Source organism: Ciconia boyciana, chromosome 5, assembly GCF_034638445.1.
Source record: "Ciconia boyciana chromosome 5, ASM3463844v1, whole genome shotgun sequence".
In the NCBI taxonomy this organism is placed as follows: domain Eukaryota; kingdom Metazoa; phylum Chordata; class Aves; order Ciconiiformes; family Ciconiidae; genus Ciconia; species Ciconia boyciana.
In genome coordinates this window covers 62155418-62168095 of record NC_132938.1, presented here as the reverse complement: position 1 = coordinate 62168095, position 12678 = coordinate 62155418, and positions in this window count along the sequence as shown.

The window sequence follows — 12678 nt, the reverse complement described above, 5'->3', positions numbered from 1 at the left end:
GATTTTGCTACTTCTGAAAAAAACTTGCCTTTATGATCTAATTGGGGCAAGGCTGTTCTAGTCCTAAAAGTCATGCTGCCAACACAACATCAAGTTTCCCTAGGTTAAAATAACACAGAGTAACAAAATAATATACTTAACAGCAGGGCTGAGCAGGTTCTTGTTCACAATTTCACTGACTGGTCATGAGACAAGGGGGACGCTGTAACTTGCTCGATGCTTCTTCACTATCCACATTGCTTGTGTTCACCCTCCTTTTTCATTAGGTCTTGCACTTCCAAATCACAACATTGTTCACAACCAATGGACTATTTAAGTATTCTTGCCATGGAAGACTGCAAGGGAAGGCAGATTCCGTTCCTCTTTCAATCTCTTTCCTGAGAAATTGTGCCTCTGCAATGCTCTGTCTTTCATTTATTACTGTATCGCTCACAGCTTCATTTTATGTTGTCTCACACTTCCATGTTTGCAGTATTCCATCCACAGTAATCAAGGGTGTGACTGAATTTACATCACGTTGTAATGTGGGGAGTGGGGTAAGAAAGGAAGGGAGACAATGCTATATGCACCCTGTTCATCTAAGCAAAATGAAGTCTGTGTGCACAACATGCAGTTACTTCAGCTGTAGCAAAGCCCTAAGAAAATGCTGTTTTCTTACATCGCAGTCAGCTAGGAACTACTACAACTTCCACTATCGGTGTCAAAATAAATCTTTGCTTCCAGATAGAGCAGTATAAGTTTTCTTTGCAGGTTCACAGACTAGCTCTCAATCTACATGTTATATTTGGAATCTGTGGAAGGAGTGTGTCTTAACTGTTTCATCAAAATGCTGATCTTTGCTTTGTAGTCTGTGAGGCTTTCCATTGCTTCCTCATTGCTTTCAAGGCTGGTAGTGTGCTGACAGTGGATACTGGTAAAAGGTATTTTTCTTCAATCCTTCTCCATCACATGCTTGGACCTGTAGTCTAAGCCTAGCTTATAGGCTTTAAAGTAAACTTTATGTAAATTGGATTTAAGTAAATCCATGAAAGAAACTTATTGCAAATATAACAGTGGTCTCCCTGTAACTTTTCTTTGTTTATCATTTCAAATTTTAACTATTTTTTACATGAGGATTTAAAACAAAATATTGTTTGAACTCATAAAATCCACGTTTGTGAAAGAACACATGGTCCAAAATATACGTAGACACAGGAGTAGACAGCTCTGGCAATGAACTGCTCTCAACAGCTCTTCCCATACAGAATGACTAACCTGCTAAAATCATACTTATCAGCTCCTACAAATGAGCAGATAGGGTTCAGTAAAATGCAGGATTTTTCTGCTCAATTACCAACATTTCTATGGAAATAACAAGGATTTTGCTACTCAGGCTATTTCTGTGTATCCTTTGTGTCACTGCTATATACTCTTCTTTTCAAGTTGTACTTCTGTGAAAGATTTTACTGGCTGGAAATCATGATTTCTTGTTTGAGGAAGGTTTCTGTACAGAACATCTGTTGATCCTGATCACATCTGGGCATAGTACAGCTTTGTTATTAAACCTAGATCTTAGTCTTGCTTACACATTAGGCCACGGTTGAGGATACATACCCGTAAAGGATAATTTTGCATTATAATCTGATGGGGAAAAAGGAAAAGATGGGAGGCTGGCATTCACTAGTAAATTAGGAATATCCTTCATTTGCAATGAAAGCTAACGTTGCCTTTATGTATAGAAGCATATACAGTATATACTGTATTATCAGTGGTTTTCTTCTTGTACCCTGCATATTTCTCCATACCTTCCCCTACCCCTCTATTTTTGTAGAACAGTCCTGCAGTAATTTTTTCTAGTGAGTCTTAATTGCTCTAGAAATTGGGGCCTGAGACTCGTTGTTTAAAATTATGGAACAGTATAGCATGTTTTAAGTGCTGAGATTTTTACTTGGATGGATGCTTTCAAAACAAACTTTCATCTGTAGTAAAAAGTTTTCAGCATGTTATGAGGCAGCAAAACATCATTATTTGTAATAAGCAAAAAAGAGAAGCCACTGTTTTCGCCAAAATTCAAAACAAGTGAGGGGGATCGCACAAGAATTTTGCACGCTTTAAAAAGCATGGAAGAAGTAATTGATGATATGTGCCAGGAATGACAGGAACAGAGGATCAATTGGCCACATCCCTGTCCTGTGTCCTTCCCTGCTGCCTGTATGGAGACACCAGACATGAAAGCTGCTTCCACACCACGTTCACAACATAGAGGGTCATTTGTAGGATATTTGCTGGTGTTCCGGAGAGAGCTATAATTTGGTGGGTTTTGCTACTGAAGTCGAAGAATTTTGGTCTGTGGTCCAGCTTTTCTGTGCTCTCTTTGAAGTGTGTGTGTGTAGGTAGGTAGTGGGTGATGTCTGTGCATTCACACCAGTGTGTAAACATTGTTCTGTGTAGGTTGGTGCTATACATTGCTGCTGCTGCAGCTGAATAGGCAAGAGCAGAAAATGCAGCTGGAGGATTTTGGGGGGCCCCGGACATTTCCCAGGTTCCCATTATTGCAGAGCCCTCACGAGGAATTCACTCCTAATCATGCAAAATTCACCCTTGCTTTTACTTGTAAGAAATCTTAGCTTTTTTGAGGCAGATATGGCTGGAAAGATCCCAAAGGACATTGCAGCTGGCACTGTGGGTACAGAAATGCTGTTGCACCCAGTGCCTCCTCAATCACTGACAGTGCTCTCCAGTTAGCTGAAATGATGACTATGCCTTTGCCTACCTCAGTGTCAAGTACTTCTTCTATAAGTTTTGGGACACAGCGAGCTACAAGGAAACAGGTAACAATCCCCGGGGCCCACACAGCTTGCATCTACTCCAGTCCCATTTTAGGCTGTACTGGCTAAAGACTGAGGCTACGTTGCTAATCTGTCTCAGAGCTGATGGATGACCCTGTGTAGGTGTATCCGAATTAGCTACCTGAAGGTCTCTGTGGTATTGCAGATTGCCTGTCATCTTTGTCGGGGTGCTTTAGCTGCTGATATCCTGTAGGACTTCAGTGTCCACATTGCTGTTTAGAACAGTGTTGTCACCACTCTGACTGTCCCGGGACTGGACTTAATACATATAACTTTCTTGCAAGGGAACAGATCCTGTTCACACTCAGATATATGAGCTTCTTGTTACATAATGTTTCTAAATACAGCTTTATGGGGGTGGCAATGACCAGAAAATTAATACTAAATGAAACAAGGAAGAGAGAAAAGACAACAGCGTTTTTCATGTACGGATGTGTCTTCAGAGGAATGACCTACAGAGAAACTGTGCAGTGGCAGGAGTATTTGATAATGGCTAAAACTCACTGAGCAGTTAAATCCAATAAAGACATGCGTTAGAAATCAGCTGTGCTACATGAGAGAGAGGTGCAGAAAATTAACGATGCATTCCTCAATACAATAAATATTTTTAACAGAATAGGCAGAAGATGATGCTGCACAAGGACCAATCTTTCATTGCTTTTGTCTTTTAATGAGAGCATAGCACCTACCTTTTGCCATGAGTAAAAAGTGCTTTCTTTGAACGTAAGTGCTGGTAGTTGCATAATATGAAACTTACTGATGCATATAATGGTAGTAGTGGGCCATCTGAGCACAATGTACACTTTAAAATTAATCTCTGCACAGATCAGCAAGCACATGCAGACTCTCCCATGTTGACAAGAGCAGCGTACTTCTTTAGGAGAAGCCAAACTTTCAAAGCCTGGCAGCTGGAGTTTGCAAGCTTGTCGTTCTGTTATTAACTCTGTAGGCCTTAGGGAAGGGGTAATGGATGAGATGATCCCATGAGGTCCCTTCCAGACCTACTTTGTTTGGTTTCATGGTTCCTAACCAAGCAAGCGATAAGCAAAAATGTTCTCTGAAATGAGCAGAGGGAAAGGGATCTGTATTAATTATGCAAGATGCTCCATCCAGTTCATAGCAATGTAGCTGGCACCGGTCAGAGTTCAGCAAAGAGCAGATGAAAGGAGCCACAAGGATGTTTGCTAGGGACCCCTGCGACCCCTGGTGTTGCTGGATGTACCTTGAGGACAAACCATGAGACTGTAAAGAATGGGTTTTGAGGGAGTGAGTATGGGCAGGAGAAGACTGCTAGGGAAAGCATCTCCCAAGAGACCAGAGGCTAAAATGAACAGACCTTGCCAACACAGCTCATCAAAATCTCATTTCTTTTCAGCAAGAAGAAGAGGCATTTTACAGTGACACCAAAATCACTCAACCCATACTGTAAATACTGGGGATTCGAATCACAATGGCAGAAACAACTGGATTTCTCTGTTACTGACTTGTGTGCTGTGGTCCTTTAGAAAGCATGAGGGTGGAGGGAGAGGTCAAGCTCCTGCTCAAAGCAAGGCCAGCGCTGCATCCAGGCAGGTTTGCTTGGGGCTTTGTCCAGTTGGGACTTGAAAACCCCTGAGGTCTGAGATCCTGCAGCCCCTCTGAGCCCTTGTTCCTGTGCTTGACTGTCCTCACAGTGAGCGCAATTCAATCCTAAAAAGGACGGGAATCGTAAAAGGCCAGCGCTGAGTCAGGCAGATCCACTATTTGCTCTCAGGACTGGGGTTGACAGAGGTTTGCCAAGCCCGGTGGGGTGAGACCGTAGCTGTAGCTCAGGTCTTTGCAGACCTTTCGGTGCTCCAGTTGTCATCTTCACTCGCCCCTTGCAGCTTGTCTTGAGGAGACTTTTCGTGCATATTCGGTGCTTTCAAGTAGTATCTCCTCTTCTTGTTGGAAGGAGAAGGAAGGGCACCTTTCTTTTGAATAAAATCTGTCCCAGTCTTTTTGTGATGCTTTGACTAGAGGGAAGCTACAACAAAGCATTTGTGTGTTACTCCCTTTGCCTTCTTCCCACAGATCAAGCAAGCCCTCAGTTCACATTTTAGATGGAACAGAGATGATTTGTAGGCATTTTTGTTAGGCATTGTAGAATATTTGTAGGTTTATAAGCCCAGGTCAGCATTTTCCTTTTTTCTAAAAGAATTAGATATCCTTCCCCTATCAGCTTTCAGGAAGTTTCAGGCATACATGCAAATCATGAGTGATTTAGGTGCCTACTGAATGTCAGTCAGGCAGAGGACCCTATTGTGCTTTTAAAAATGTAACTTTCTTCAATGTGTTAAAAATCCCAGCTGGGATAGCTGTAGTGATAAGGCACTAAGTTGAACTGTGCCTTTCTGTAAGATGGGATAGCTTTTCTCTGTGTTCTGGCAGATTTACAATCTAGAAAAACAAGTAATTAAAAGATTAATTTATAAGGATAAACAGAGTTGATAAATAAAGCTGGCTTTTGAAACTAGGCTGAAAAACTATTTTTTTTTTTCTCAAGAGGTGATGATAGGTTTCAAAGCTGAGTTCGTGCTACCTAATGCCTACACCATAATTCCTCCCCCAATTAGCCAGTTGTAAGGCAGTGCCATCTTCCACTTGTCACATTACAGGCTTTATTCAAATGAGATGCAAAGGGAAGAACGAGCTGATACCGCTGTCATTACCTGAAAGAAAAACCTCCAACCTGTCCAGTACCACCGAGCAGAATTCTATTATGTAAATCTACTTCCATATTTTGGGAACAATGATAGGCAGGACATAAAATAGAAAAATAAATTATACTCGCACGAGTAAAAGATCAGTCAGGCAATGTACTGAGATATCATTAGGGCTGAAGAATCACTATTATCATTACAAAAATAACATATAATGCTTCAAATCCAGCATCGTGGTTGACTTCTTTGCTGATGAATATTTATGCAGTTTCTTTTGTTTCTTTGTGTGTCTAACAGATGCCAAGCTAAGTTCAATAGACAAATTGCATCTCTGTGAACTGTCACAGCCTTGTCCTTTTTTCTTCTAGAAAACTGAAGTTAAATAGCAAAATGGAATAAATAAGCAGAGGTCAGAACCCCCATCTCCCTACAAGATTCAATCAACTGATAAATAATCTGTGGAAGGATTCCGTTCAGATCAAAGGAGGAATGAAAGTTAAATCTTCTTTATTTGAAATGAACAGTTTGCTTATCTGTACTCTGAGGTTCATAAATTATTTAACCAATGTGTATGCCATAATCTAATTAGTCACTTACCTATACTAAATTTCTCAATATTCCTTGTGTCTGTGCTCCTTACCTGCAGCGCAGGATTGGAGAATTGTTATAAATGTATGAGTTTTATTAGCAAATAAGGCTTTTAAACAAATAAAAAATTACAAGGAGGAAAATAAAGATGGTTAGATAATGGTATTTGTGGGCACAAAAGCTGAGGTCAACATCATTACTACCTTTTTCAAGTGGTAATAAATCAGTTCAATTAATTCAGTGTCTTAGCTTAATCTTGTTCCAAAGCAAACTTTTACCTTAGGATGGTAGTATTTATGGCAGGTGACTTTTTTTTTTATGGCAGGTGATTTTGTGTGTGTGTGTGTCAGGGACCTCCAAATGTACAGTTCTATTGATTTGCTTTGCAAGCTTTCTGTAGAAGGGAGAATCAATGGTGCCCTGTCACCCAAACAACTCTGAAGTAGAATTTATAGATTTGGGGAAATGGCTTAATTGCTGGAATGATGCTTGCAACTAAGCCTGGCCACTTAAACTTGCACAACTACTGTACATTATCCAAGTATCTGACATAAAATATATAACAGTATATAAAAGTAACTGGAAAATAATATAAGTATTTCTGGAATGTCACTACTCTTGTGAGGTCTTACACTGCATTTAACTGATGCTCACACAGGGGTACAATCTCTGAAGTTTCTCCCTCATTCTGCCCACAACAGCCTTGAGTCTCTTGACATCTTTTAAGATACATAAGGCTTCCCACAACTAACTTAGGCTGTATGAAAGCAGAGCTTGCCATTTAAAAACCATGCCAGGTAGAGTTAGGTTAAGGATTTTCTCCTGCATCAGTACTATCTATGTTTCTTCCTGTCTTCATGTGGAAAGCCTCCACTTGCAAAGGCGTGGGATGTGCTTTTGCAAGGGGATTTGGTAGTGATTCAAAGGGCTAAACAGGTACGTGCCTTCTCAGAAGCATTTAGCTTGGCATCACTTGGCTAAATGATACATTTGTCTACTATCATATGTCTACTTTGATAAGTAGAAACTCACACAAAAGTTGATTCTCCCTTGTCAGCTTGACTGTTCCAGTGCCCATCTTTTCAACATAGGCAGTGCCCATCAATACAATTCCCATTAGTCAGTGTGGTTACTTACGGCCCGACCTCTTCTCGGAGGTCTTGTAGTCCCTCTGCTCCAACTTCTTCAGAAGGTGAACTTGCTGATATTTAGCAGTGACAAGACTGCAACCAAGCAGTGAGTGGGGGCTTTTTGTCTGCTAATGCAACACCAAATATACCATCCACATGACTGAGCAATACAAGGCATCATATACATCTTTTGTTGAGCTTTATTCCTCTTTCTGACAAGGTCATTATGGATCAGGCAGGAGTGCCTCTTGTTTCAGGCCAAGATTTGAAATGTTTAGCTAGAATTGAATGTTTTATACCTTCCTATAATCCTGTAGCAAGAGAGCATAGCTGCTCTACATCTTTTGGGCAGCTTTGCCCAGGAAATTTTAATATCTTCACAGAAATCATCACCTGCCATACCCACCTATACAGAAGGTATTGAGCCTTGCGCTGAACACCTCCTAGTTTTTCTGTGCTTGGCCACTGCCAGGATGTTTGCCAGTGATGCCTTTGCCAAGGGATCCAGCAATGTGTAACCCACACCTTTTGCTAGCACTCCTGACTCCTGAAGAAAACATTAGGTCTGGAATTGGAGGACTGTTTTTATTGGGGAAATCTTTTCACGCACCTGTATGGTTCTGTCTTTAGCCAGCAGCTCTTCAAGTGGCAATGCAAAGTCATTTGATTCACTTGCTTGGCCAGTTTCTAATTGGATATAATGAAGCAATGCAAAATAGCTGTATACACGCCCTCTACCACTGCTTGATTATTTCTTACATCTCTGTGATAAGGTCAGCAGGACCGCTTCATACACGCAGGGCTCCGTAAGCAGCTGCCAATCCCACCCAGCTAATCAGGCTTTACTGCTATTTCGGCACCATTACATTTTTGTTCACTCGCCCTTAGATTTACGCTTCATGTTAGCCTCTGCAAGTACTACATGAGTGTGTTTGCTTCTTAACATAAAACAAATACATGGTCTGTTGGTATGTATTACACATATATACGTTTGCTAAAAATCAGCTGTGCGTTAAATGGATAGCATTTCTATTTAGAACAGCGAGTGTGGTCTGAACTGTCCGAGATACACTGCAACCAGGTTGCCTAGGCAACAAAATTCCTCAAATTGGAGGGGTCTGTAACAGAAAATGTTTAGATAGTTAATTTTGGGGCATGGTTTCTAAAAATCTTAATTGACTCCTTTCAAATGTATTTTGTCTAGTGATAATACTATGTTTCAAGTATCAACTAGTACAGCTTCATCTACTGTATCTCTGCTACAAATTATAGCTATAAAGCATATAAAATAGAGACAAAGGTTAAAGGGTAAGCTATTTCACAGTTTGGCAAGTGTTTAGATGGTTGAGCTTTGCTTGTTAGCTATTATAATTACTGAAGATTTGTTTATTTTCTTCATACATACAAAGCATCAAAAAGTACCTTCTTCAATTTGACTGCTGTTGGGCTATCAGATACCAAAATTCTTGGCCTTGTTTTTATTAAGTTCTGTATTTTCTGTAATTGTTGCTATAAGGCTCCCTGCAGCATGCTTGCTCTCTCCACATAATTCAGCATCATGCAGAATGGCGCTCTCTAATCCTGAAAATGGTGTTGAGCCCATTATCAAGGTATTGTAGACAGTTTTGTCTTGCCTCACTCCGCTTCTGGAATAAGCGGGATGGGCTTTTTCCTCTCAGTAGAGCATGACTGCAGCCTCCCCTAATAATCCCTGCCCATCAGATGGACATGGGAGCAGGGTCGCATGTTAACATGGCTTTGCAGCAAGGCTTTGGGGCTTGGAGTGGGGCGACCTCCCATGCCGAGGGCTGTGGATGCTTGTTCATCCACAACAGGGCAGCCATACTGCTGCCAGGGCTGGAGTCGGCTTGTTAGGGGCTACATCAGGCTCTGCCACAAAGGGTGATGTTGCAGGGCATAGCTGTTACACCAACGTGAAGATGAGGCTGGCTGTACATCTAGCTGAGGGGATGCTGCAGCACCGTGTTGGGGATAACCATTTCCAAGGTATTCCAGCATCGGTTTCTCAAGAGTTCGGTGCCCACAACTGGAGGGAAAATACCAAAAGGCTCATCTCCCACTAAGTAATTAGTTAATTGATGATTTAGTCGATATTAGGTAACTTCCGTTGTTTCTGTAGCACCCAAGGCCTCTCTAAAACCAAGCTGGTCATGGCAGCACAGGTATGTCTTGCAGGTCTGTGGCAGCTGACAAATTGCTTTCAGAGGCAGCTGTTTGCGCAAAGTTGCCCCCACTCAGGGGATCCCTTGGGAACTAGGTTTGCTGGCTTTCCAGAGACTTTGAAACTAATGAAAATTAATAGAAAGTGAGCACTCAGATCTCTTAAGAACCAGTTTCAAAAGCACAGGCTTAATGTTTCTGTAGGCAATTTTTCCAAAGCACTCAGGAGATTTGAGAGCATGAGACTCCCTGCAAGGCAGCAGGACTGCACTCCTCAGTCTCTTGAGGGAGAAGATTGCGGGCTGCCTACCCAAAGACAGGTAGAAAATCTCTCTCTCTGAACAAGAAGTTGAGAATTTTCCCCCTTGTGTTTCCTTTCTGCTCACCTGGATTAAACTGATCTGTGCTTAAAGCAACCGTAGGACTGGGAATCAATAACACATAAGCAACTGCTGCTGTCTGGATTTAGGTATGTCTTGTGTGTCTCTCTGGAGCTGAGGTTTAAGGGCAGGGATGCATGGTTTTGTGAATTTTAACTTTGGGAGGAAAGAATTTGGTGTGTGTCTGCTCTGAACAGCAGAAAACTTGCGCAGATGATGGTGATATTCATCTTTTTTGCCTTCCCCTCCAAAATTAAATCTATTTGTTTCCTGAGCAGATATTTTTGCTTTTCAGCACTGTTTTCCACAGATGTTTTTAAAAACCTTTGGTAAGTGTATCTTGAATGCAACACATGGAAACAGTTGTGTGCACTTGTGCTTGTGTCTTCACAAAGTAGAAATTAAACTAGTTTGGCACTAATTTGAGGAAATCTGGTGAAAATGACCTGTCAAATATTACTGAAGTGCCAGTGCCAAATGCAGGCAGTGAAATGTTTTCTGCTCAACTGAGACTGGCTCGTCCTCTTCTTGCTGAACACCCATGTGCTCTCTCTCCTGAGGGCAAGATCCTAAGATCTTTCATCACTCTCATTAGGTATCCCTGAAAATTCAGTGTTGTTTGTTATTCTCTGCTGACAGGTTTTGGCCTTTTAAGTCTCAGTCTTGCTGTATGATTATGAAAGTACTACTGAACATTGTGATTCTGTATTTTTATTCTTGATTGATGAGCAATGTTTTGTATCTGAAAATCTCAGTCATTTAGACAAGAGAGAGATGGCAGATTCAGCGTAAAGGAACTGGCATGATAGCAGTCTGCTAGTAGGATTTCTCAGTGATTCGAAACAAGATGTTTTGTTCCTAAGCTTTTGCATGCAGCTTTGGACATTTATTATGAGGGGTCCAGCTTAGACGGATGTGTGTCACATGTCCTGTCTTGTTCTTAACGTAAACAGGAGAGATTGAAAAAATGTACAACTAATTGCCAATGGGGTAATGAATCTCCTAATCCTTTGACAGAGCCTGTTAATTCAGTTGTGATCCTGTGGGTTGTTTAACCAGTTCTGCTTGGAAAAGAGTGGAGACCCAGCATCTGGTACTGGGACTACAGAGCGAGCTGCTGAAGAGTAACTAGAAGGACCTATTACCCACTGGCTATTTTAAATTAAATTAAATTTCTGTCTAGCTTGCTGGAGGCACCAAGTGAAATGAGGGCTTCATTTCAAGAAACTTGTGCATATAATTAGTGTAAAAAGAACAGAGAATAAAAATGGTAATGATGGGTTGGACTAATAACTCTTTTGGATAATCTGCTTCACCCAGTATCCCCCATTTTACACAAGCCAAAAGTCAATGCATAGGGAAGAGTATAACACAGATGTAGTTTCCCCAAATACTTGTATTCTCTGAGACTTGGAGGCTTCCTGAACCAAAACCATTTCCTTTGGTTTGTTTTTTGAATCTGCTTTCTTTTAGTTTTATATGGTGCTCCCTTAACTCTCATATTGGAAGAGAGATTGAATGATCTGTCCCTATGTACCCACTCCATGCTACTCAGGATTAAGAAGTAAGAAAAACTGTTTCTGGTTGATGCAAAATAAACACAAAATACAAAGTTTTAGTCAACTAAAATCTTTTAGAGCAAACTTTTCCTAGGTTTTTTTATTTGTTTGGGTTTTGACTGAGGTTTTAAAACATTTTTATAAGATGGAAAGGAACTTTTGGAAAGGAACAGTCACTTGGAATTGAATGACAGAAGTACTTGTTTAAAAAAAACCAAAGCAACAAAAAAAACCCCCAAAACCAACATACCAACCTGAGATGTCTAGATCACCATCATCCTGTATCTCGTTCCCTCCCTAGCCCCTCACTGGCATGAAAAAAAGTGGAGGTAAACTGAAAGGTTCTTTTTCAAAAAAATACCATAGCATTACCAGATCTCTGTTTTTCCCCCAAAAGCATTCTTTGACAGAAAAAAAAATGGTCTACTGGGTATTTATCTAGGAGCATGTAACATCCATCTGAAGTTGCAGGTGAGCACAAGAAGGACTACAGATCTGCTATCAGCAAAAAACAGCTTTAGAGTTAGCTCTGCACTGCAATTGCTGAAATCCTCTTCAACTGAAGGCAGCGGCAGCACAGTCCTTTACGAGAAAAACAAGCAAACTGAAACCAATCTGTGGAGCATTCATTAAATCACATAGCCAGAATTTATGCATACAGTACTTAAGTCAGTAAAATCTGCTTGTGGCAAATACATTGGGAGAAAAAGTACTTACGATTTCTTAGCATCATTTTACTTTGCTTTAATTTTCACGTTAGATTTGGAATAGCTTAATACTTTTTCTGAAAAGTGGTAGTGCACAGAATCTAACAACTGGAAAATGGCAAGAAACCTAGAAATGGAGGTAAGAAGCATATACAAGTGACTGCTGAACCCTTACTCCTGTCCATGGCTTACCTGAAAGCCAGGCACCTAATGCTGTTATGATATATGCTTATTTGCTCTTAATGGCAGCAGAAGAGGAAAGTGCTAAGGGTGGTCCTATTTTTTTTTTTATCCCAAGTGAGGGGAAATTTCTTTTGATCCATCATTTGGCAGTACGGGATGGTTATGTTGAAATCTGAGCTGGTTGGGCTGTTCCTGCAGTAGAAGACAGACCAGTCTAGCTAATCACATTACTGTTTCACATTTTCTGCTGGTATTCCCCCTCTTAGGACCCACAGTGTCCACTGTGGTTCAGCAGGTTAATCCTCCCTCCACCTCATCCCCATGCTGGCTTAAGTGCAGACCCAGACATTTCTGCACACAAAGGGCCCAAACCCAGCCACTTGTCCCAACTCCATTTCTAGTGTCTGTTGCCATTGGTTTGAGAGAGTGCTTCTCTTTTTT